Source organism: Nerophis ophidion, linkage group LG14 (assembly GCF_033978795.1).
Source record: "Nerophis ophidion isolate RoL-2023_Sa linkage group LG14, RoL_Noph_v1.0, whole genome shotgun sequence".
NCBI lineage: Eukaryota > Metazoa > Chordata > Actinopteri > Syngnathiformes > Syngnathidae > Nerophis > Nerophis ophidion.
In genome coordinates this window covers 16,836,534-16,858,095 of record NC_084624.1, presented here as the reverse complement: position 1 = coordinate 16,858,095, position 21,562 = coordinate 16,836,534, and the positions used below count along the sequence as shown (strand labels likewise).

Genomic DNA, 21,562 nt, shown 5'->3' with positions numbered 1-21,562 from the left:
ATCTTTCTATCGTATGTATTTTCTCGCTAGCTCTCACGCTATGCCACTTGTTTATTCCAGTTTTCATGATTTGTTTTCTCGTTTGTGCCCTCGAGCCAAGTATTAGTTTCCTGATGTTATCCTAGCTTTCACGCTAGCGTCTTTTGTTTGCCTTCTCTTTACACCAGTGTTTTTGTTCCTAGCCTTTTTATTTAATAAATCCATTTATATCTTACCTTTGCTGTGTTCTGCTTCGACGCATCCTCGGGAAAACCACACCGGCATTACCATTTTGGGTTGCCGACCCCTGGTCTAACAGGTTGCTGGTAATACAAAAACCTTAACAAATCTTAGTATTTTTAGATGTGTGCAATTTTGACATTTTGTTTATATTTTAAAGACAAATGACTACTATATAGTATAAAGCAGGGATGTCAAGTTAATTTTCAATGAGGCCCCCATCGCAGTCAGAGGGGCCGCTTGTAACAGCGAATAATTATTAATTATAAGTATATCGTTTCAGAAGACAGTCGATTTTACAGTAAAAACTTTACATTTACAAAATTTTACCGTAAAATCTAGTGTTTTTTTTGCAACATTTTACAGTAAATGGAAAAACAGTACCACTGTTTTTTGGGTGGGTTTTTCCAGAAAAAGCTGGCTGCTTAGTTGACAGAATTTTTGCGTAAAATTACAATGTTTTTTTGACAACATTGTATTATTAATGGAAAAACCGTACAAGTTATTTTTTTTTTTCTCTCCGGCAACCACGCTGCCAGTTCTTCTACCGTAGAAACAAATGTACCATCTTTCTATTTACAGTAATACACCATAAAAAAAAAACAACCGTAGATTTTACAGTCAAAAACTGACAGCTCAGGCAACAGAATTTTAACACAAAAAACAGTAGTTTTTTTTTTTAGTTTACAGTCTGTAAAGAACATCAACTTTATTGTCATTTTTATTCATTTGATTGGTAGTTTGCTGTAAGGTTAAGTATTTTTATATACAAACCCCATTTCCATATGAGTTGGGAAATTGTGTTGGATGTAAATATAAACAGAATACAATGTATTGCAAATCCTTTTCAACCCATATTCAATTGAATGCACTACAAAGACAAGATATTTGATGTTCAAACTCATAAACTTAATTTTTTTTTGCAAATAATAATGAACTTAGAATTTCATGGCTGCAACACGTGCCAAAGCAGTTGGGAAAGGGCATGTTCACCACTGTGTTACATCCCTTTTTCTTTTCACAACACTCAATAAATGTTTGGGAACGGAGGAAACTAATTTTTGAAGCTTTGAAAGTGGAATTCTCTGCCATTCTTGTTTTATGTAAAGCTTCAGTCGTTCAACAGTCCGGGGGTCGTATTTTATGCTTCATAATGCGCCACACATTTTCGATGGGTGACAGGTCTGGACTGCAGAGGGGCCAGGAAAGTACCTGCACTATTATAGTACGAAGCTACGCGGTTGTAACACGTGGCTTGGCATTGTCTTGCTGAAATAAACAGGGTCGTCCATGATTACGTTGCTTGGATGACAACATATGTTGCTCCAAAACCTGTATGGACCATTCAGCATTAATGGTGCCTTCACAGATGTGTAAGTTACCCATGCTTTGGGCACTAATACACCCCCATAGCATCACAGATACTGGCTTTTGAACTTTACGCCTATAACAATCCGGATGGTTATTTTCCTCTTTGTTCCGGAGGACACCACGTTCACAGTTTCCAAATATAATTTGAAATGTGGACTCGTCAGACCACAGAACACTTTTCCACTTTGCATCAGTCCATATTAGATGTGCTCGGGCCCAGCAAAGCCGGCGGCATTTCTGGGTGTTGTTGATAAATGGGTTTTGCTTTGCATAGCAGAGTTTTAACTTGTACTTACAGATGTAGCGAACAACTGTTCCAAAAGCTACAAGTGTTCCTGAGCCCATTTGGTGATATCCTTTACACACTGATGTTGGATTTTGATGCAGTACCGCCTGAGGGATCAAAGTTTTGTAATATCATGGCTTACGTGCAGGGATTTCTCCAGATTCTCTGAACCTTTTGATGATTTTACGGACCGTAGATGGTAAAATCCCTAAATTTCTTGCAATAGCTCGTTGAGAAATGTTCCAAGACTGTTGGACAATTTGCTTGCAAAGTGGTGACACTCGTCCCATCCTTGTTTGTGAATTACTTAGCATTTCATGGCAGCTGCTTTTATACCCAATCATGGCACCCACCTGTTTCCAATTAGCCTGCACACCCGTGGGATGTTCCAAATAATTGTTTGATGAGCATTCCTGAACTTTATCAGTATTTATTGCCACCTTTCGCAACTTCTTTGTCACATGTTGCTGGCATCAAATTCTGAAGTAAATGATTATTTGCAAAAAAAAATGTTTATCAGTTTGAACATCAAATATGTTGTCTTTGTAGCATATTCAACTGAATATGGGTTGAAAATGATTTGCAAATCATTGTATTCTGTTTATATTTATATCTAACACAAGTTCCCAACTCATATGGAAACGGGGTTTGTAGACAGAAACATGTTTGGAAAGTATGATAAGATACTGTAGTTTTTGTTGCAATATTGGATATTAATAAATTAATTCTTTCACTCATGTATTTATTTGAGAGGGACAGCAAAGTTAAACATTGATACCCATTAATAACCGATGTCAAAGTACAGAAGACATATATATATATATATATGTATGTATATATTCCAAGCGCGATGATGTCACGTTATCGATGGGAAAATGCATTCTTAGACAATATGATTAACAAGCGGTAGAACATTTATTAAAAAGGTCTGATTTAAAAAAAAAAAATTATTAAAAAAAATAAATGGCCCTGCGATGTGGTGGCGACTTGTACAGGGTGTACACCGCCTTCCGGCCGATTGTAGCTGAGATAGGCTTCAGCGCCCCCCGCGACCCCGAAGGGACAAGCAGTAGAAAATGTATGTATGTATATATATATATATATATATATATATATATATATATATATATATATATATATATATATATATAAAATTGGCCTTAGTGTGTGAATGTGAGTGTGAATGTTGTCTGTCTATCTGTGTTGGCCCTGCGATGAGGTGGCCACTTGTCCAGGGTGTACTCCGCCTTCCGCCCGATTGTAGCTGATAGGCGCCAGCGCCCCCTGCGACCCCAAAAAAAAGGGAATAAGCGGTAGAAAATGTATATATATATATATATATATATATATATATATATATATATATATATATATATATATATGTATGTGTGTATATGTTATCGATGGGAAAAATGCATTGTTAGACAATATGATTAGCAAGCGGTATAAAATTGATAAAAAGGACAGATTTAACAAAAATTTAATTTAAAAAACAAATATCCTTTCGATGAAGTGGCGACTTGTCCAGGGTGTATACCGCCTTCCGCCCGAATGCAGTTGAGATAGGCTCTCCAATCCCCCCTCCCCACACACACACTATTCAAACTTGGTGAATATTATAGAAATCCTTTCTCAAGATATATATAAAAAAACAAGTTTAAACGAGGTGAACCTGCTAATTGGTATGTTTTAATTATGTACCAAGTCTCCTCACACGTTATATCCAATTCTGCAGCAATGTGTATGACGTCATTGGGCAATTGAAGCGCCTATTACTGCGGACAGCCAATAGCCGCAAACCTTACTAAGGGGTGGGCAACACCGCTGGCCACGTCTCAAACTCCAGCTTGGAAACCGCAGGACAGCACAAGAGGCTGCCGACCAGGAAGAGCGAACACCGGCTCCGTGTCCACGGCTGCAGGGCAGCAGTTTTCCAGCACGAAGGTAGGAGAAGTTCCTTTACAACAACACACATTTTACCTGTTTAACTTGTTAAACTTTCTATTAGAACGAGGACATCGACGTTAACCTCCCGTGTCCACTAAAAGTGAAGGACACAACGTTGTATTCATTACCGTAATGTACCTTAAGTTAACTCCGAAACACAATGACACTGTTTGAATGGACATTCAGGGAACGTGTATAGCATCACTAAATACACACTTTGTTTTTATTATATTTTTAAAGATAATTATTTTTTTTGCCAAATGTTACTTCACATGGCAATTCAAAACATAACTCAATGATGTACTTGATGCCATAGTGCAGTGGTTCTCAAATGGGGGTGCGCGTACCCCTGGGGTTACTTGAAGGTATGCCAAGGCAGTGGTTCTCAACCTTTATTCAGTGATGTACCCCCTATGAACACATTTTTAATTCAAGTACCCCCTAATCAGAGCAAAGCATTTTTGGTTGAAAAAAAAAAGATGAAGTAAAATACAGCACTATGTCATCAGTGTCTGATTTATTAAATTGTATAACAGTGCAAAATATTGCTAATTTGTAGTGGTCTTTCTTGAACTATTTGGAAAAAAAGATTTAAAAATAACTAAAAACTTGTTGAAAAATTAACAAGTGATTCATCCATCCATCCATTTTCTACCGCTTATTCCCTTTGGGGTCGCGGGGGGCGCTGGAGCCTTTCTCAGCTACAATCGGGGGGAAGGCTGGGGTAAACCCTGGACAAGTCGCCATCTCATTGCAGACAAGTGATTCAATTATAAATAAAGATTTCTACACATATAAGTAATCATCAACTTAAAGTGCCCTCTTTGGGGATTGTAATAGAGATCCATCTGAATTCATGAACTTAGTTCTAAACATTTCTACACAAAAGAAGAAATCTTTAACATCAATATTTATGGAAAATGTTCACAAAATATCAAGCTGTCAACACTAAATATTGCATTGTATTTTTTTCTTCTTCACAGTTTATGAACTGTTTATGAAATTTTGTTGAAGTCTATTTTTGAATTGTTGCTATTTTTAGAATATTTAAAAAAAAATCTCACGTACCCCTTGGCATACCTTCAAGTACCCCCAGGGGTGCGCGTACCCCCATTTGAAAACCACTGTGCCAAGGGGTACTTGAGATTTTTTTTAAAATATTCTAAAAATAGCAACAAATAAAATATCCTTTATAAATATATTTTTTTGAATGATACTTCAACAAAATATGGATGTAAGTTCATAAACTGTGAAAAGAAATGCAACAATGCAATATTCAGTGTTGACAGCTAGATTTTTTGTGGACATGTTCCATAAATATTGATGTTAAAGATTTCTTTTTTTGTGAAGAAATGTATAGATTTATGTTCATGAATCCAGATGGATCTCTATTAAAATCCCCAAAGAGGGCACTTTAAGTTGAAGATTACTTCTATGTGTAGAAATCTTTATTTATAATTGAATCACTTGTTTATTTTTCAACAATTTTTTTGTTATTTTTCTATCTTTTTTTCCAAATTGTTCAAGAAAGACCAATACAAATGAGCAGATTTTGCACTGTTATAAGTGAAGTGAATTATATTTATATAGCGCTTTTCTCTAGTGACTCAAAGTGCTTTACATAGTGAAACCCAATATCTATGTTACATTTAAACCAGTGTGGGGGGCACTGGGAGCAGGTGGGTAAAGTGTCTTGCTCAAGGACACAACGGCAGTGACTAGGATGGCGGAAGCGGGAATCGAACCTGCAACCCTCAAGCTGCTGGCACGACCACTCTACCAACCGAGCTATACCGCCCACTTATACAATTTAATAAATCAGAAACTGATAACATAGTGCTGTATTTTACTTCTTTATCCCTTTTTTTCAACCAAAAATGCTTCGCTCTGATTAGGGGGTACTTGAATTAAAAAAATGTTCACAGGGGGTACATCACTGAAAAAAGGTTGAGAACCACTGCCATAGGGATTATTCATATTTCAAACATCCCTTCAGGCCTGTTATATGTATAGTTAATAGTCACACCTTCACTAGTTGTATACCTAGCCAATATTAATATTAGATTAATATCTTCAAATAACAAATATTGGGTTATACTGTATGTGCTTGTGTAAAATGTGACATCCATCCATCTTGTACCGCTTGTCCCGTTCGGCGTGGCTGGAGCCTATCTCCGCTGCACTCGGGCGGAAGGCGGGGTAAACTCTGGACAAGTCGGCAACTCATCGCAGGTCCAAAATATGACATCCATCCATCCATACATCCATTTCCTACCGCTTATTCCCTTTTTGGGGACGCAGGGGGCGCTGGCGCCTATCGCAGCTGCATTCAGGCAGAAGGCGGGGTAGACCCTGCACAAGTCGCCATCTCATCGCAGGGCCAAAATGTGACATATAATCGACAATACAAGCAGTCCTGCCATGTGTTTAGGTTTTTAAAAAGTGTCCATTAACATTTAAAGGTCCTCCAAAAACCACACAAGGTTGGTCTTTTCTTCTATTTTAGTTGAGTCAAAAGGTAAACACGGTAACCGTCAGCGCACGATAGCCAAAAGCTACACACATGTAATTGGTGTTTTTCGTTAAACAATATTGCAGTTTTGTTTTTTTTGTCCTGTCCAGCTTCTCACGCAAATCATATAGTTGACATAGATGCCCATATCGGCTGTTCAGATTTACTTTACAAAAGAGAAGTGTGGGATACTTCTCTTGTTGCCTTATTTAAATTTGACTTTATTAAATGTTTATTTCGAACATGACATACCTACAACATTAAACATCAGGCAATTTCATCATTTCACAATACATCATGTCTGAAAAGGAGTAGGAAGAAGCAAAGCTTATTTAATCCTACCCCTTTCTCACTTCAGAGCGCCCACAAATATACTGTATACATGAATTCACTGACCTTTACAGCAAAATAGCAAAATGACATCTGTGAATGAGTAACACAACAGTTTTGTAATATGTACTTGATTAATTAATTCATTATTAACATACTAAGATGAAGAATATCTTATTTTCAATAAGTTTGAAAGTGTTTCTCATAATTCTTCTTCTTTGTACTTTGTAAGCACTATTCATTTGAACATCCTCTTAAACTGGATCATATCAGTACAATGTTTAACTTCTTTACTTAATCCATTCCATAATTTAATTTTACATACTGATATGCAAAGGTTTTAAGTGTTGTATGTGCATACAAATGTTTTAAATTAGATTTTCCTCCAAAGGTTATATTTCTCCTCTTTAGTTGAGAAGAATTGTTGTACAATCTTTGGTTGCAAGTTATAATTTGCTTTGTACATCAATTTAGCTGTTTGCAATTTTACCAAATCACCGAACTTTAATATTTTTGACTCAATAAATAAAGGGTTTGTATGTTCTCTCTATCCAATATTATGTATTATTTTAATTGATCTTTTTTGTAACACAGTTAATGAATCTAGCGCACATTTGTAGTTGTTTCCCCATATTTCTGCACAATAACTCAGATATGGTAACACTAGCGAGCAGTAGAGAATATAAAGCGATTTTTGGCCCAGGACGTATTTTGCTTTATTCATTATTGAAATGTTTTTTGCCACCTTAAGTTGTATGTTTTGTATATGAAATTTCCAGTTCATTTTATCATCTATTAATACTCCAAAAAATCTGGTTTCTTTTACCCTTTCAATATTTACTCTGTCTATTTGTATTCATGTTTAATGCTCTTTTCTACTGTTACCACATAGCATTATTTTAGTTTTACTGAGATTCAAAGATAGTCTGTTTTTGTCAAACCATTTTTTATATTATCATTTGGTGCAGGAAGGGATAGAAAGAGGAAAAAAAGGAAGACTGAGGGGTAAATTGTGAGGATATAAGGGGAATTAGACAGAGGGACAAAAACAACAGCAAACACAACAAAAACAACAACAATTGAACAACACCAGCACATACGATATGTACAAATGATCGTAAAAGTGATAGCAAAGAAGCAGTTAGTGAAATAAATAGGGGTGTAATGGTACGTGTATTTGTATTGAACCGTTTCTGTACGGGTGTTTCGGTTCGGTACGAGGGTGTATCGAACGAGTTTGTATTCTAAAGTCTTAACAAGCTGCTCTGCTTTCTGCCTCTGTCTGAGCATTGAGCACCGTTTGTATTCTAAAGTCTTAACAAGCTGCTCTGCTTTCTGCCTCTGTCTGAGCAGTGAGCACCCAGCATTTTCCCGCCCACTCAACCATCTGATTGGTTACATACAAAGCCAATCAGCAGTGCGTATTCAGAGCGATGTAACAGCCAATCAGCAGTGCGTATTCAGAACGCATGTTGTAAATGCTTCATTGTCGAGCAGATATGTGTTCAGCAGCGGACATCGTACACTCCCCAAATTATAAAAAACATTTTCCAGTCACAACTATTACAAACATCACTATGAGCCCGTTGACCTTCTAGAAACTTAAACTGCAGTTCAGCTCGCTCACAGTTCTGGCTTGAGGTGATGTGAGGGCTAATTAGCTTTTAGCGTTACGTTAGCTCATTTCGCTGTGTGTGTGTGTGTGTGTGTGTGTGTGTGTGTGTGTGTGTGTGTGTGTGTTAAGGGCAGCAAAGCCCTGTCTGTCTGTTATTTCACATGAACTAACATGAACTCCATAGATTTCAGGGATGAATAGTCTCTCCTATTTCTATTGTACTATTTTTCAGCTATAGTTACATTAATCAGTAATGTAGCAGTCTAGTTTTGAATGGCAGGGTGCCTGCTATCACATGTTGACAAAAATATAACATTTACATAATAAAAGTCAACTACAGGCTTCCCAAATGCTGTAATAAATCAAGCATGATGAGTTGACTTGAAACTGTTTAATGTTGCACTTTTTACATGTTGAAGAAAGGTTTTGTCATTTTATTTAATCAAAGAAACAACTTGAGGCAGTTTATTGTGGATTAATGGGGGCAGAATTATTATAGTGTTCCCAATGTTAAAAGGATAAAGCCATTGTTTACAAATTTGGTACACAAATAACCCCCAAAATTAGATATTTGTTTGTTTTCTTACTGCACCGAAAATGAACCGAACCCTGATCTCTACACCGAGGTACGTACCGAACCAACATTTTTGTGTACCGTTACACCCCTGGAAATAAATAATAATACAGAAATGACAGTGAGAATTTTTACACTACAACTGGAGCAATACAAATACCAATAGAAATTGCACTATTGATAATGAACAAACTGGAGCAATACAAATACCAATAGAAATAGCACTATTGATAATGAACAATACCAATAATTTACCTCTATTATCAACAATACAGTTATTCAAATGCAACAATACATACACATAATGATAACTAGAGATAAAAAAAAAAAGGAACCCCAAAAGATGGAGGGGAAGAGAGAGAGGCAACCTATATTAATCTTGTAGATTGTTATAGTTAAAATAGGTTAAGCTTTGTCAGTGTGCCATGTATTGCAATATTGCAGTTTAAATCAGTGCATTTGTCAATATAAACACGTATAATAACTCTGGTTGCGTATTACTTACACATAAAAAGTCGCCAAGGCAGACGCGTGTACGAAAGTATTCAGTAACAAGCGTGTCCGCATCAATGAACTTACTGCATTTTGAACTTTAAATGGGAACTGCACTTTTTTTTATTTTGCCTATCATTCACAATCCTTATTTTTTTATTTAGCCTTTATTTAACCAGGTAAAATCCCATTGAGATCAAAGATCTCTTTTCAAAGGGAGACCTGGCCAAGAGGGCAGCAGCAAGGTTACATTAAAAACAGTAAACAACACATAAAACATCACATTTACAACATTAAAACTTGCTCATATCACACATGTGCATACAGACATGGTAGACTGCAATCCTTTCACAGAAACTTTAAAGTCATTTAATGTAACAAGGGTGTGAAGTTGAATATTCAATTGTAGGTTATTCCAAGCCTTCGGTGCTGAAAACCTAAATGCTTTCTTGCCCAATTCAGTTCTTACTTTGGGTATGACAAATTGAAGAACATTCATTGAACGGAGACTGTGACTTCCTTGTTTTTTTGTTAAAAGACAAGATTGATAAGATGGAGTGATACAAATAATGGTTTTGTAGATGAAAACATACCAATGATTGAGGCGTCGAGCACATAAAGATGTCCAGTTAACCATTGAGTATAAGACACAATGGTGAGTAAGGGGAGCGCAGTTGGTGATGAATCTCAGTGCTCTATGGTAAACACTAGCCAGCTTGTAGAGACAACCAGCAGTAAAATTAATGTACAACACATCTCCATAGTTTAATAACAGGTAAAAATGTTGTTTCCGCCAATTTCTGTTTCACAGTAAAAGAAAAGCAAGACTTGTTTCTATAATAAAATCCCAGTCAACATACTGAATGTGCTCCTTAAAACTCAAGTGGTCATCAATTAAAAATCTCAAATATTTAAAAGAAGATAATAACATCATTTGTTGCCCATTTCTTGTTAAAATGTTTTCACACAGTGCTGATCTTACAGTTTTTGATGTGGTAAAGAACATACAGTTTGTTTTCTCTGCATTTAAAACCAGTTGAAGATAGCAAAGTTGTTCTTGTACTCTGTCAAATGCATATTGTAGATATTTAAAGGCCTCAGCAGGAGTTGGTGCTGTGCAGTATATGACAGTATCATCAGCATAGAAATGGAAAGTTGAGTTCGGAATATTTTGTCCCAAGATTTTGACCCCTCTTTTCTTTCTAACTTCAGACCCATCTCTCAGTTACCCTTTCTGTCCAAAATCCTTGAGAGAGTAGTGTATGTCCAGTTACAGTTTTTTCTAGTTATAAATAACATCCACGAGAAATTCAGATCTGGTTTCAAAACATCTCACAGCACTGAAACGGCACTCCTGAGAGTGCAAAATGATCTGCTTCTGGCCGCTGACTCTGGTAGTCCTGTGATCCTGATGCTCTTGGACCTCACAGCTGCCTTCGACACGGTGGATCACAGGATCCTACTGTCACGACTGAAGCAGTACGTGGGCATCTCAGGTGTAGCCCTAAGCCGGTTTCAGTCCTACCTAACTGACCGAAGTTTCTCTGTGCAGCTAGGAGACTTTCTCTCCTCGGTGGCCCCCCTTACCTGTGGTGTTCCTCAAGGGTCAATCCTAGGTCCCAATATCTTCCTACTGTACATACTTCCTTTAGGTGAAATCCTGGTCAAGTACAATGTCTCATTCCATTGTTATGCTGATGATGTTCAGATCTACTTACCTCTTAAGGCTACAGGACAGGTCGCACTTCAGCCACTGCTTGACTGTCTGACTGACATTAAAGTATGGATGAGTGCTAACTTCCTCAACCTTAATGAGAGCAAGACCGAGATCATCATCTTCGGCGAAACATCTCCATTCTCGTTTGTTAGTGCTCTAGGTCCTCCGGGTGTACACATAAGGTCCTCTGTGAGAAATCTCGGAGTGATCTTCGATAGTGCCTTCAAATTCACCAAACAGGTCAGCCCAGTGGTTAGTACCAGCTTTTACCATCTCAGAACCCTAGCAAAGACCAAGGCACAGAGCGACCTGGAGACTGCTATCCACCCCTTCATCACACACCGGCTAGACTACAACAATTCACTGTACGTTGGCATTGATCAGGTATCACTCCGCCGTTTGCAGCTTGTGCAAAATTGCGGGTGCCCGTCTCCTCACCAGCACCAAAAAACGCGAGCACATCACCCCAGTCCTGGCCTCACTCCACTGGCTCACTCTCCGTTACAGCATTGATTTTAAATTACTTTTAATTGTTTTTAAATCCCTAAATGGTCTGGCCCCACAATACCTGACCAAGCTTCTGCATCATCATACCTCGTCTAGAGCCCTAAAGTCAGCTGACCAACTGCTGTTGGCGGTCCCTAAATCCAGGCTAAAGACCAGAGGGGACAGAGCCTTTTTCCGCCGCCGCCCCTAAGCTCTGGAACAGCCTTCCCCTCCACATTAGGTCAGCCCAGAGCCTGAGAGTTTTCAAAACCCTTCTTAAGACCTACCTCTTCTCGCTGGCCTTTGACCTGAGCTGAGTCTGCCCATTAGGGCACCATTTCTAGTCCTAACCAACCGGATTGTTATAGGCGCAAAGTTCAAAAGCCATCATCTGTGATGGTATGGGGGTGTATTAGTGCCCAAGGCATGGGTAACTTACACATCTGTGAAGGCACCATTAATGCTGAATGGTCCATACAGGTTTTGGAGCAACATATGTTGTCATCTTAGCAACGTTATCATGGACGGCACTGCTTATTTCAGCAAAACAAAGCCAAGCCACGTGTAACATCAGCGTTACTCTGTAGTAAAAGAGTGCGAGCACTTTCCTGGCCCGCCTGCAGTCCAGACATGTCTCCCATCGAAAATGTGTGGTGCATTATAAAGCGTAGAATACGACAGCGGAGACCCCGGACTATTGAATGACTGAAGCTCTACATAAAATAGGAATGGTAAAGAATTCCATTTTCAAAGCTTCAACAATTAGTTTCCTCAGTTCCCAAACGTTTATTGAGTGTTGTTAAAAGAAAAGGGGATGTAACACAGTGGTGAACATGCCCTTTCCCAACTACTTTGGCACGTGTTGCAGCCATGAAATTCAAAGCTGCAAAACTGTGCTTTCAAAGGAGGAGAAGGCAGTAGAGGCCACCGGTGAGATTTTCCACTTCTCGCAATAGATCATCGCGAGACCTCCTCCACGACCAGTGGCGCGAGGTTTGGAAGTGTAAACAAACCCGGGAGGAGTCAAGCTATTAAGGTCTGTGTAATCATTGAGGTGGTGCCATATTTCTGTTAGGCAGACAAAGTCCAGTTCATGGTCAGCCAGGAGATCCTGGACGAGAAGTCCTATGCTCGTGAGTGAGCGGATGTTAAGAAGACTGAAGTTTGTGTGAGTGCTGTCATTTTTGATGTTTTGGGTTAGCCGACCTAGCTAGGCTGGCTAACACTTTGCGATCGACTCCCCGACCAATGTTCTGTGGCGGGTGACGAGTTTTGGACCAAATTGATTTTATTGGCGTGTTGTTATTGAGCTGGTGATTTCTGCGGGACCCACTGTGGATGTATTTTCGGTTAGGCTGGTAGGCTATTTCCGGATGGAGGTGAAGCGTCACTGGCTGGGGACGAAACAGCCCAGAACCGAGTCGCAGGAGGTCAGCAGCAGAATATTGGAAGAGAGCGTTGGATGTGGGTAAAAAAAATCCACATCTGCGGTATCCAAACATTTGATCCGGTCATCCACATTGTGGCGGAAAACGAGAAGTGGCGTCGTTCGCCAAACTCCGATGATCAGCAGGGGAGGAATTTCTCAGATTACCATGACAAGACTATCAATTAAAAGTGCAGTAAAAGTGAACATGTGCCAGTGCCTATTTAGTCAAAAAAGTAACATCAAAAGCACTGAAAACAACTTTAAGGCCAGAGATAAAAACCGATGAGTAGCGGCAGCAGCACGCGCCAGCGTTCACTCAACCAGAACCGAAAAAGATGTTCAATAATCAACATTTTGCTTAAAGAAATGAATCAATTTCCTTCATAACGTGCCACACATTTTCATTGGGAGACAGGTCTGGATTACAGCAGGCCAGTCTAGAACCAGCACTCTTTTACTATGAAACCACGCTGTTGCAACACATGGCTTGGCCTTGTCTTGCTGAAATAAGCAGGGGCGTCCATGATAACGTTACTTGGATGGCAACATATGTTGCTCCCAAACCTGTATGTACCTTTCAGCATTAATGATGCCTTCACAGATGTGTAAGTTACCAATGCCTTGGGCACTAATGCACCCCCATACCATCACAGATGCTGGCTTTTGAACATTGCGTCGATAACAGTCTGAATGGTTCGCTTCCCCTTTGGTCCGGATGACACGATGTCGAATATTTCCAAAAACAATTTGAAATGTGGACTCGTCAGACCACAGAACAATTTTCCACTTTACCTCAGTCCATCTTTGATGATCTGTGGCCCAGAGAAGCCGGCGGAATTTCTGGATGTTGTTGATAAATGGCTTTCGCTTTGCATAGTAGAGCTTTAACTTGCACTTACAGGTGTAGCGACAAACTGTAATTAGTGACAGTGTTTTTTTTAAGTGTTCCTGAGCCCTTGTGGTTATATTCTTAAGAGATTGATGTCGGTTTTTGATACAGTGTCGCCTGAAGGATTGAAGGACACAGTCATTCAATGTTGGTTTCTTGCCATGCCGCTTACGTGGAGTGATTTCACCGGATTCTCTGAACCTTTTGATGATATTATGTACCGTAGATGTTGAAATCCCTAAATTTCTTGCAATTTCACTTTGAGAAACGTTGTTCTTAAACTGTTTGACTATTTGCTCACACAGTTGTGGACAAAGGGGTGTACCTCGCCCCATCCTTTCTTGTGAAAGACTGAGCATTTTTTGGGAAGCTTTTTTTATACCCAATCATGGCACCCACATGTTCCCAATTAGCCTGTACACCTGTGTATGTTCCAAATAAGTGTTTGATGAGCATTCCTCAACTTTATCAGTATTTATTGCCACCTTTCCCAACTTCTTTGTCACGTGTTCCTGGCATCAAATTCTAAAGTTAATGATTATTTGCAAAAAAAAAAATGTTTATCAGTTTGAACATCAAATATGTTGTCTTTGTAGCATATTCAACTGAATATGGGTTGTAAATGATTTACAAATAATTGTATTTCTTTTATATTTACATCTAACACAATTTCCCAACTCACATGGAAACGGGGTTTGTAACACAGTGGTAAAAATCCCCCTGTGACAACTCTTTTGCAATGTGTTGCTGCCATTAGATTCTAAGTTAATGATGATTTGCAAAAAAAAAAAAAAAAGTTTCTCAGTTCGAACATTAAATATCTTGTCAATTCAATTGAAAGTAAGTTGAAAAGGATTTGCAAATCATTGTATTCTGTTTTTATTTACAATTTACACAACGTGCCAACTTCACTGGTTTTGGGTTTGGAGATTATAAATCCTGCCCCTCGCCTGAATAGTAGAAGGATGAGGTCATAAACAGAGAAGTTTGCACAATACACTTTTACAGCCAACTTCGTCCCCAAAATGGCAAAAAAAGACGCTTCGTTCCACCCCATCTTTTTTTTTTTTTGCAATGATTATGAGTCATTTTTCATTTAAACTGGAATATGACAACATCCTAACAGTCGGCATCCCATTAAGAGCAAACAATGTAGAGTACGTGATGTTTCATTATGTTTGTTGTCTCTCATAAAGTCTGCAATGAGAAGCAGTGTTGGCGCTAGACATCTTCATAATGGGGTCCCACTTTTTTGTAAGCCTTTTGAAAAACAAATTATAAATGTATGCATTATTCTGTTATATCTTACATTCTATATTGTGTTTTAAAAAATGTCATAAACGTTACTTAATTCATTAAAAAGATAACACAAAAGAAAACAAATGCAGTATTCGTCATCGATAAAATTTTCGGTGAATCAAAATTTTAGAAACTTTACCGGAAAGTGCATTACTTTGAAGTCGATCAATAATAAATAATTAACCATTTGACCCGGAAAGAGTACCGTATTTTTCCTACTGCCGATGAATGGTCTAAATTAAAAAAAAATCTTTTTATAGGTTAGGCGCACCAGATTATGGGGTGCATTAAAGGAGTCATTTTTATTTTTATTTTTTATAAATGTAAAAAACTTCCTTGATGTTTTACAGATCATCTTCAAGTCGCTTTCTGACAGTCTCTTCAGGATGCGCCTGTTTGTGGGCGGTCTTATTTATGTGGCTCACCTTCGATGCCTTGATGGTTTGATTTAAAATGTTCTGTACGTATGTAGATCCAAAATACACAGAAAAAACGTACCTTCAGATATGAAAATTAGTTTTTGCATAATGGGGCCCTTTTTTGAATGTAGAATAAAATTATCAGAGGGCCACTTGAAAGTATTTCAGTGTGTCTAAGTACTAAAATCAAAGCCAGTGAAGTTGACATGTTGTGTAAATCGTAAATAAAAACAGAATGCAATGATTTTCTAATCCTTTTCAACTTATATTCAATTGAATAGATTGCAAAGACAAGATATTTATTGTTCGAACTGAGAAACTTATTTTTTTTTTGCAAATAATGATTAACTTAGAATTTAATAGCAGCAACACATTGCAAAAAAATTGGCGCAGGGGCATTTTTACCACTGTTACATGGCCTTTCCGTTTAACAAAACTCTGTAAACGTTTGGGAACTGAGGAGACCAAATTTTAAAGCTTACCAGGTGGAATTTTTTCCCATTCTTGCTTGATGTGCAGCTTAAGTTGTTCAACAGTCCATGGTCTACGCTGTCGTATTTTACGCTTTATAATGCGCCACACATTTTGTATGGGAGACGGGTCTGGACTGCAGGCGGGCCAGGAAAGTACATGCACTCTTCTTTTTACGAAGCCACGCTGTTGTAACACGTGTTGAATGTGGCTTGGCATTGTCTTACTGTAATAAGCAGGGGCGTCCATGAAAAAGACATTGCTTGGATGGCAACATATGTTGCTCCCTAACCTGTAGGTACCTTTCAGCATTAATGGGGCCTTCTTAGATGGGTAAGTTATCCATGCCTTTGGCACTAATACACCCCCATACCATCACAGATACTGTCTTTTGAACTTTGCGCCTTCAACAGTCCGGATGGTTCTTTGCCTCTTTGGTCCGGAGGACACGACGTCCACAGTTTCCAAAAACAATTTGAAGTGTGGACTCGTCAGACCACAGAACACTTTTCCACTTTGCATCAGTCCATCTTAGATGACCTCGGGCCCAGAGAAACCGGCGGCGTTTCTGGGTGTTCTTGATGAATGGCTTTCGCTTTGCATAGTAGAGTTTTAACTTGCACTTACAGATCTAGTGACAAACTGTAGTTACTGACAGTGGTTTTCTGAAGTGTTACTGAGCCAAAGTGGTCAATTCCTTCACACACTGACGTGGGTTTTGGATGCAGTACCGTCTGAGGGATTGTAGGTCACAGGCATTCAATGTTGGTTTCCTGCCTTGCCGCTTAAGTACAGTGATTTCTCCAGATTTTCTGAACCTTTTGATGATATTATAGACCGTAGTTGGTGAAATCACTAAATTCCTTGCAATAGCTCGTTGATAAATGTTCTTGAACTGTTAAACAAATTGCTCACACATTTGTTCACAAAGTGGTGACCCTCTCCCCATTCTTCTTTGTGAATGACAGAGCATTTCATGTAAGCCGCTTTTGTACCCAGTCATGGCACCCACCAGTTCCCTATTAGCCTGTTCACCTGTGACATGTTCCACATAAGTGTTTGATGAGCATTCCTCAACTTTCTCAGTCTTTTTTACCACTTGTGCCAGCTTTTTTGATCCAATCCAATCCACTTTATTTATATAGCACATTTAAACAACAATAACGTTTCCAAAGTGCTGCACAGCCATGTTAAAAACAATTGTAAAAAAATAAATAAAATAAAATAAAAAAGTGTATGTATGTATATATATATATATATATATATATATATATATATATATATTATGCTCCACCAATGACTGAATAAAAACAAAAAATAAATAAATATAAAAACAATATAAAAACAAATATGATTAAAAACTATTTTAAAGGGTAAAATCAATTAAAACAGTAAAATAGAAATCAAAGTGTATAAAAAACACAGAGGACAAGAGAACAGAGGACCACACAACTTAAAAGCCAAAGAATAAAAGTGAGTCTTAAGACGAGACTTAAAACACTCCACTGTGGAAGCAGTTTGAACATGGAGCTGCAGAGTGTTCCAGAGCTTAGGCCCGACCACAGAGAAGGCCCTGTCTCCCCTGGTCTTAAGTCTGGTCTTGGGCACCACGAGCTGAAACTGGCTCTCGGACCTCAGAGCGCGCGCAGGAATGTAAATTTGGATAAGGTCCGAGATATATTGAGGTGCCAGTCCATGTAAAGATTTAAAAACAAACAGCAATGTTTTAAAATCAATTCTAAAATGAACAGGGAGCCAGTGCAAACTCTGAAGAATTTTTTGAAACATGTTGCAGGCATTAAATTCCAAATGAGCTAATATTTGCAAAAAATAACAAAGTTTACAAACTTTATTTCACCAGATAAGAAACCCATTCAGATCAAAATCTCTTTCACAAGGGTGACCTGGCCAAGATGTCAACATCACAGGTGACAGAGCAGTTTCAGAAAAGTAATACGTTAAGACAAACATTTTAAAATGTGGGTAAAAATATTTTTAGTGAAATATTAATTGATCTGAAAAATGTGTGATGTTTTACATTGTTCAAGGACAAAATTTATTTTTGACACTTTTAATATAGTACAAATTGAACAAAGAACATATATTGATTTTAAATAATGGAAACTGTGATAATGGTTTCCTCTGCATGTTATTGATAATGATGCAGAGCCACGGCAAAATAAAAGCCACCACACCTTTTTAAAATGAGGGTCTTTTACGTGAGAAAAAAAAATATATATATATTGTATGACAAGATAAATATATATAACTTATTATTGATGCAATTCAAAATATGTGTTATGGCCCAATTTTTAATGCATCACTAATATACAAGTTATTATGGATGCACTTTTGATTAGTGATGCATTAAAAATTGGGCCATTCAAAATATGTGTTACTGCGATGAGGTGGCAACTTGTCCAGGGTGTACCCCATCCTCCGCTGAGATAGGCGCCAGCGCCCCCCGCAACCCCAAAAGGGAATAAGCGGTTGAAAAAGGATGGATAGAAAATATGTGTTAAACCGTATGCAAGATGCACCTGATTGTTTGTATGTAGCCTTTCCGGTATGACCTGCAAAGCCGCTCCGCCCACATCTTGGCACCTGGGGCTTCGGTGATGGGGTGCAAGCTCCTCCAACAATGGCATTCACTCCCTTCCGACCCAGCCTTTAGAAACAATCCTTGCATCAAAGTTACGGATCTGACCTACCGACTTCCCTTACCCGCCTCGTTCTAAAAGAGTCTGTTCACCTGCTGCGGACAAGAGTAAACGACATTGGCAATTGCTGTAAGGCTGCAAGGGAAGTTCAGCTTCTCCTAAAATGTCAACAAAGAGTGATCATATATGGAATTTTGTTTTCACTTTACATTAGGGCTGCAACAACTAATCGATTAAAATCAATTGTAAAAATAGTTGGCGATTAATTTAGTCCTCGATTCGTTGGATTTATGCTATGCGCATGGGTTGTGGCTACGTCTCATGAGGTGGCAGTGAGCCAGCCAATGATGTGTCACGTGGAGCTCACGTGACGACGCCGTCTCCTTTGTCTGGAAACATTCGAAAATTGGCGGAGGAAAACAGTACGGATAGTTAAGCGGAGAAACATCTTGAGGTTATTGCCTCAATGGAGAAAAGTGTACGACCTAAGTTGTCAAAAGTGTGGAAACACTTTACTTCAAAGACTTCAAAGAAGACCGTTTCCTGCAAAATATGCAGCATGGACCCTCGAATGGCACGAAAGTACAATATTGCTTTGGGAGCATCTTAACAGGAAACATGTTGGAGCCATGGATGAAGGGAACTCACGGTATGTAACTTTTTAAGTCCATAGTCCGGGTACATTAATCTGTGTTTTAAATCTTTTGTTAACGAGGAGATGTGTTTTAAGGAATCCTGGCAGCAACTGTTGTTTATTAACTTTCAGTGTGTTAGGAACTTTTTGGAGAGTGCGACGACTTCATTTTCTCTGTTGTTTTGAGTCGCAACAGGCATTCATGAGTTCAGCTTTTTTGTGGGTAACGTCAAAGTTATCCCTTTGTTGAAACGCGAGGCTGATAATGTGTTTCCGGCAGATTTCACTCCGTTTTGAGAGAGAAAACGCACGGTTACCAATTCCGAAATAAACATAACGGACAGAAATATCTCAGGTTGGTTTCATAATGGATCAATGTAGCCAGGCCAAATAAAGCTATATAAATATATTTAGATTTGAGTGACGGTTTAGTGTAACTAAACGTTATGAAGGTGCTGGAATATTTCATACTAATATTAAGTGGCAGCCTAAAATGAATCCTTTATTATTCACAACAGAAATGTGTACAATATCTTATCTGATGAGTTACGTTTCTGCGTTATTATTGGTGTATGCTGCAACCCCAATGTCCATGTATTTAGCTGTTTTTAAATGTGGTGGCGTATTTGCCTGTTATGTCATTATTAATGACATAACATTAATAAATTATTAATTAAATCAACTAGGTATGTATTAAGTTACATGTAAATGATGCTATTATGTACGTGCATTATATGGTTTCTCTCATTTCAGAAAGAAACAAGCCAGCATTAGCGACTTGGTACAAAGGAAGGTCTGCACACCACAGCAAGCGGCTGCATTGACTGATGCTATCCTGAATATGTTGTTAACTGACATAAGCCCACTATCAATGGTGGAGGATGAAGGTTTTAGACAAATTATTCACGTCCTCAACCTTGGTTACACTCTACCCTCGAGGACCTATTTTCCCAAAGTGATGGAGAGGAAGTGCGAGCAGACATTCCGAGCAGTGTAGACTGACATAAAATCCACCCAGAGCAAAACTGCTCTCACAACTGATGTGTGGACAAGTGTAGCCACGGAAGCCTACCTTGGCAATACATGCCATTACATTGGAGACGAATGGAACATGAAGTCGATCTGCCTTATGACCATGCTGCTAGAGGAAAGACATTCAACATCCAACATTGCAGAATGATTGGAATAGATAGTAGCCAGGTTTGTAATTCCCCAAAGCAACATTATTGCTATTGTGCATGACAATGGTGCACCTTTTATAACAGGGGTAGGGAACCTATGGCTCTCGAGCCAGATGTGGCTCTTTTGATGACTGCATCTGGCTCTCGGATGAATCTTAGCTGATATTGCTTAACACGATAAGTAATGAATAATTCCGCTGGTAATCCATCCATACATCCATTTTCTAACCTCCTGTCCCGTCCGGGTCGCGGGAGGGTGCTGGAGCCTATCTCAGCTACATTCACAGTGTTAAAATCCACGTTCAAAATATAAAACATTCCTAATCATTTTTATCCATCCATCCGGTTTCTAGAAGTCCCATCCATGGTAAGAAGTATTCATGGTAAGAAGTTTTTTATTTATTATTGGTTAGTTTCAGAATAACAGTGTCATCAAAAAGAACAAGAGACTTATTATACTCTAAAAATGTTGGTCGTACTTAAAAATGCACGCATTTAGTTGTATTCAGTGTTAAACATTTTTTGTATGGCTCTCACGGAAATACATTTTAAAATATTTGGCTTTCATGGCTCTCTCAGCCAAAAAGATTCCCGACCCCTGTTTTATAATAAAAAAAACATTTTTGTACATTTGCCTGGTTTTATTTGGCAAGTTGAAAGAACATGTTTCCAGTATGCTGTTTTTTCCCCAATAAAATACTGGAAAGGATAGAAATGTAGTTTGTCTCTTTTTTCCGATTATTAACCGATTAATCGAAGTAGTAATCGACAGATTCATCGATTTTTCAAATTAGTTGTTAGTTGCGGCCCTACTTTACATTAACTAAATATGCGTTCAACTTATTTTCAGAATCAGTTAATTTCGCAACACATGACCAGGCATGTGATTTTTCCGTCTAAAAATGCATCTTTTTTTTATCTCTGTAGAAAAATTTTAAAAAATGTTTCCGTTTTTCTTCCTTTTTTCTGACCTACAATGTGTCTTAAAATCTTGTTCCGTCTCTATTCCATACCTGCAGACAACTACGGTT

At 38.3% G+C, this 21,562-nt stretch overlaps 1 protein-coding gene across 1 annotated transcript in view; it reads left to right on the top strand.

The window, feature by feature from the left end:
• Nucleotides 1-3,682: 3,682 nt before the first annotated feature.
• The window catches only part of chst6 (carbohydrate sulfotransferase 6), a 74,412-nt gene continuing 56,532 nt past the window's right edge, over nt 3,683-21,562 (top strand). Inside the window, exon 1 of the mRNA XM_061919984.1 lies at nt 3,683-3,820. The gene's annotated coding sequence lies outside the window, so the exon portion shown is untranslated. The remainder of the gene's footprint in view (nt 3,821-21,562) is intronic.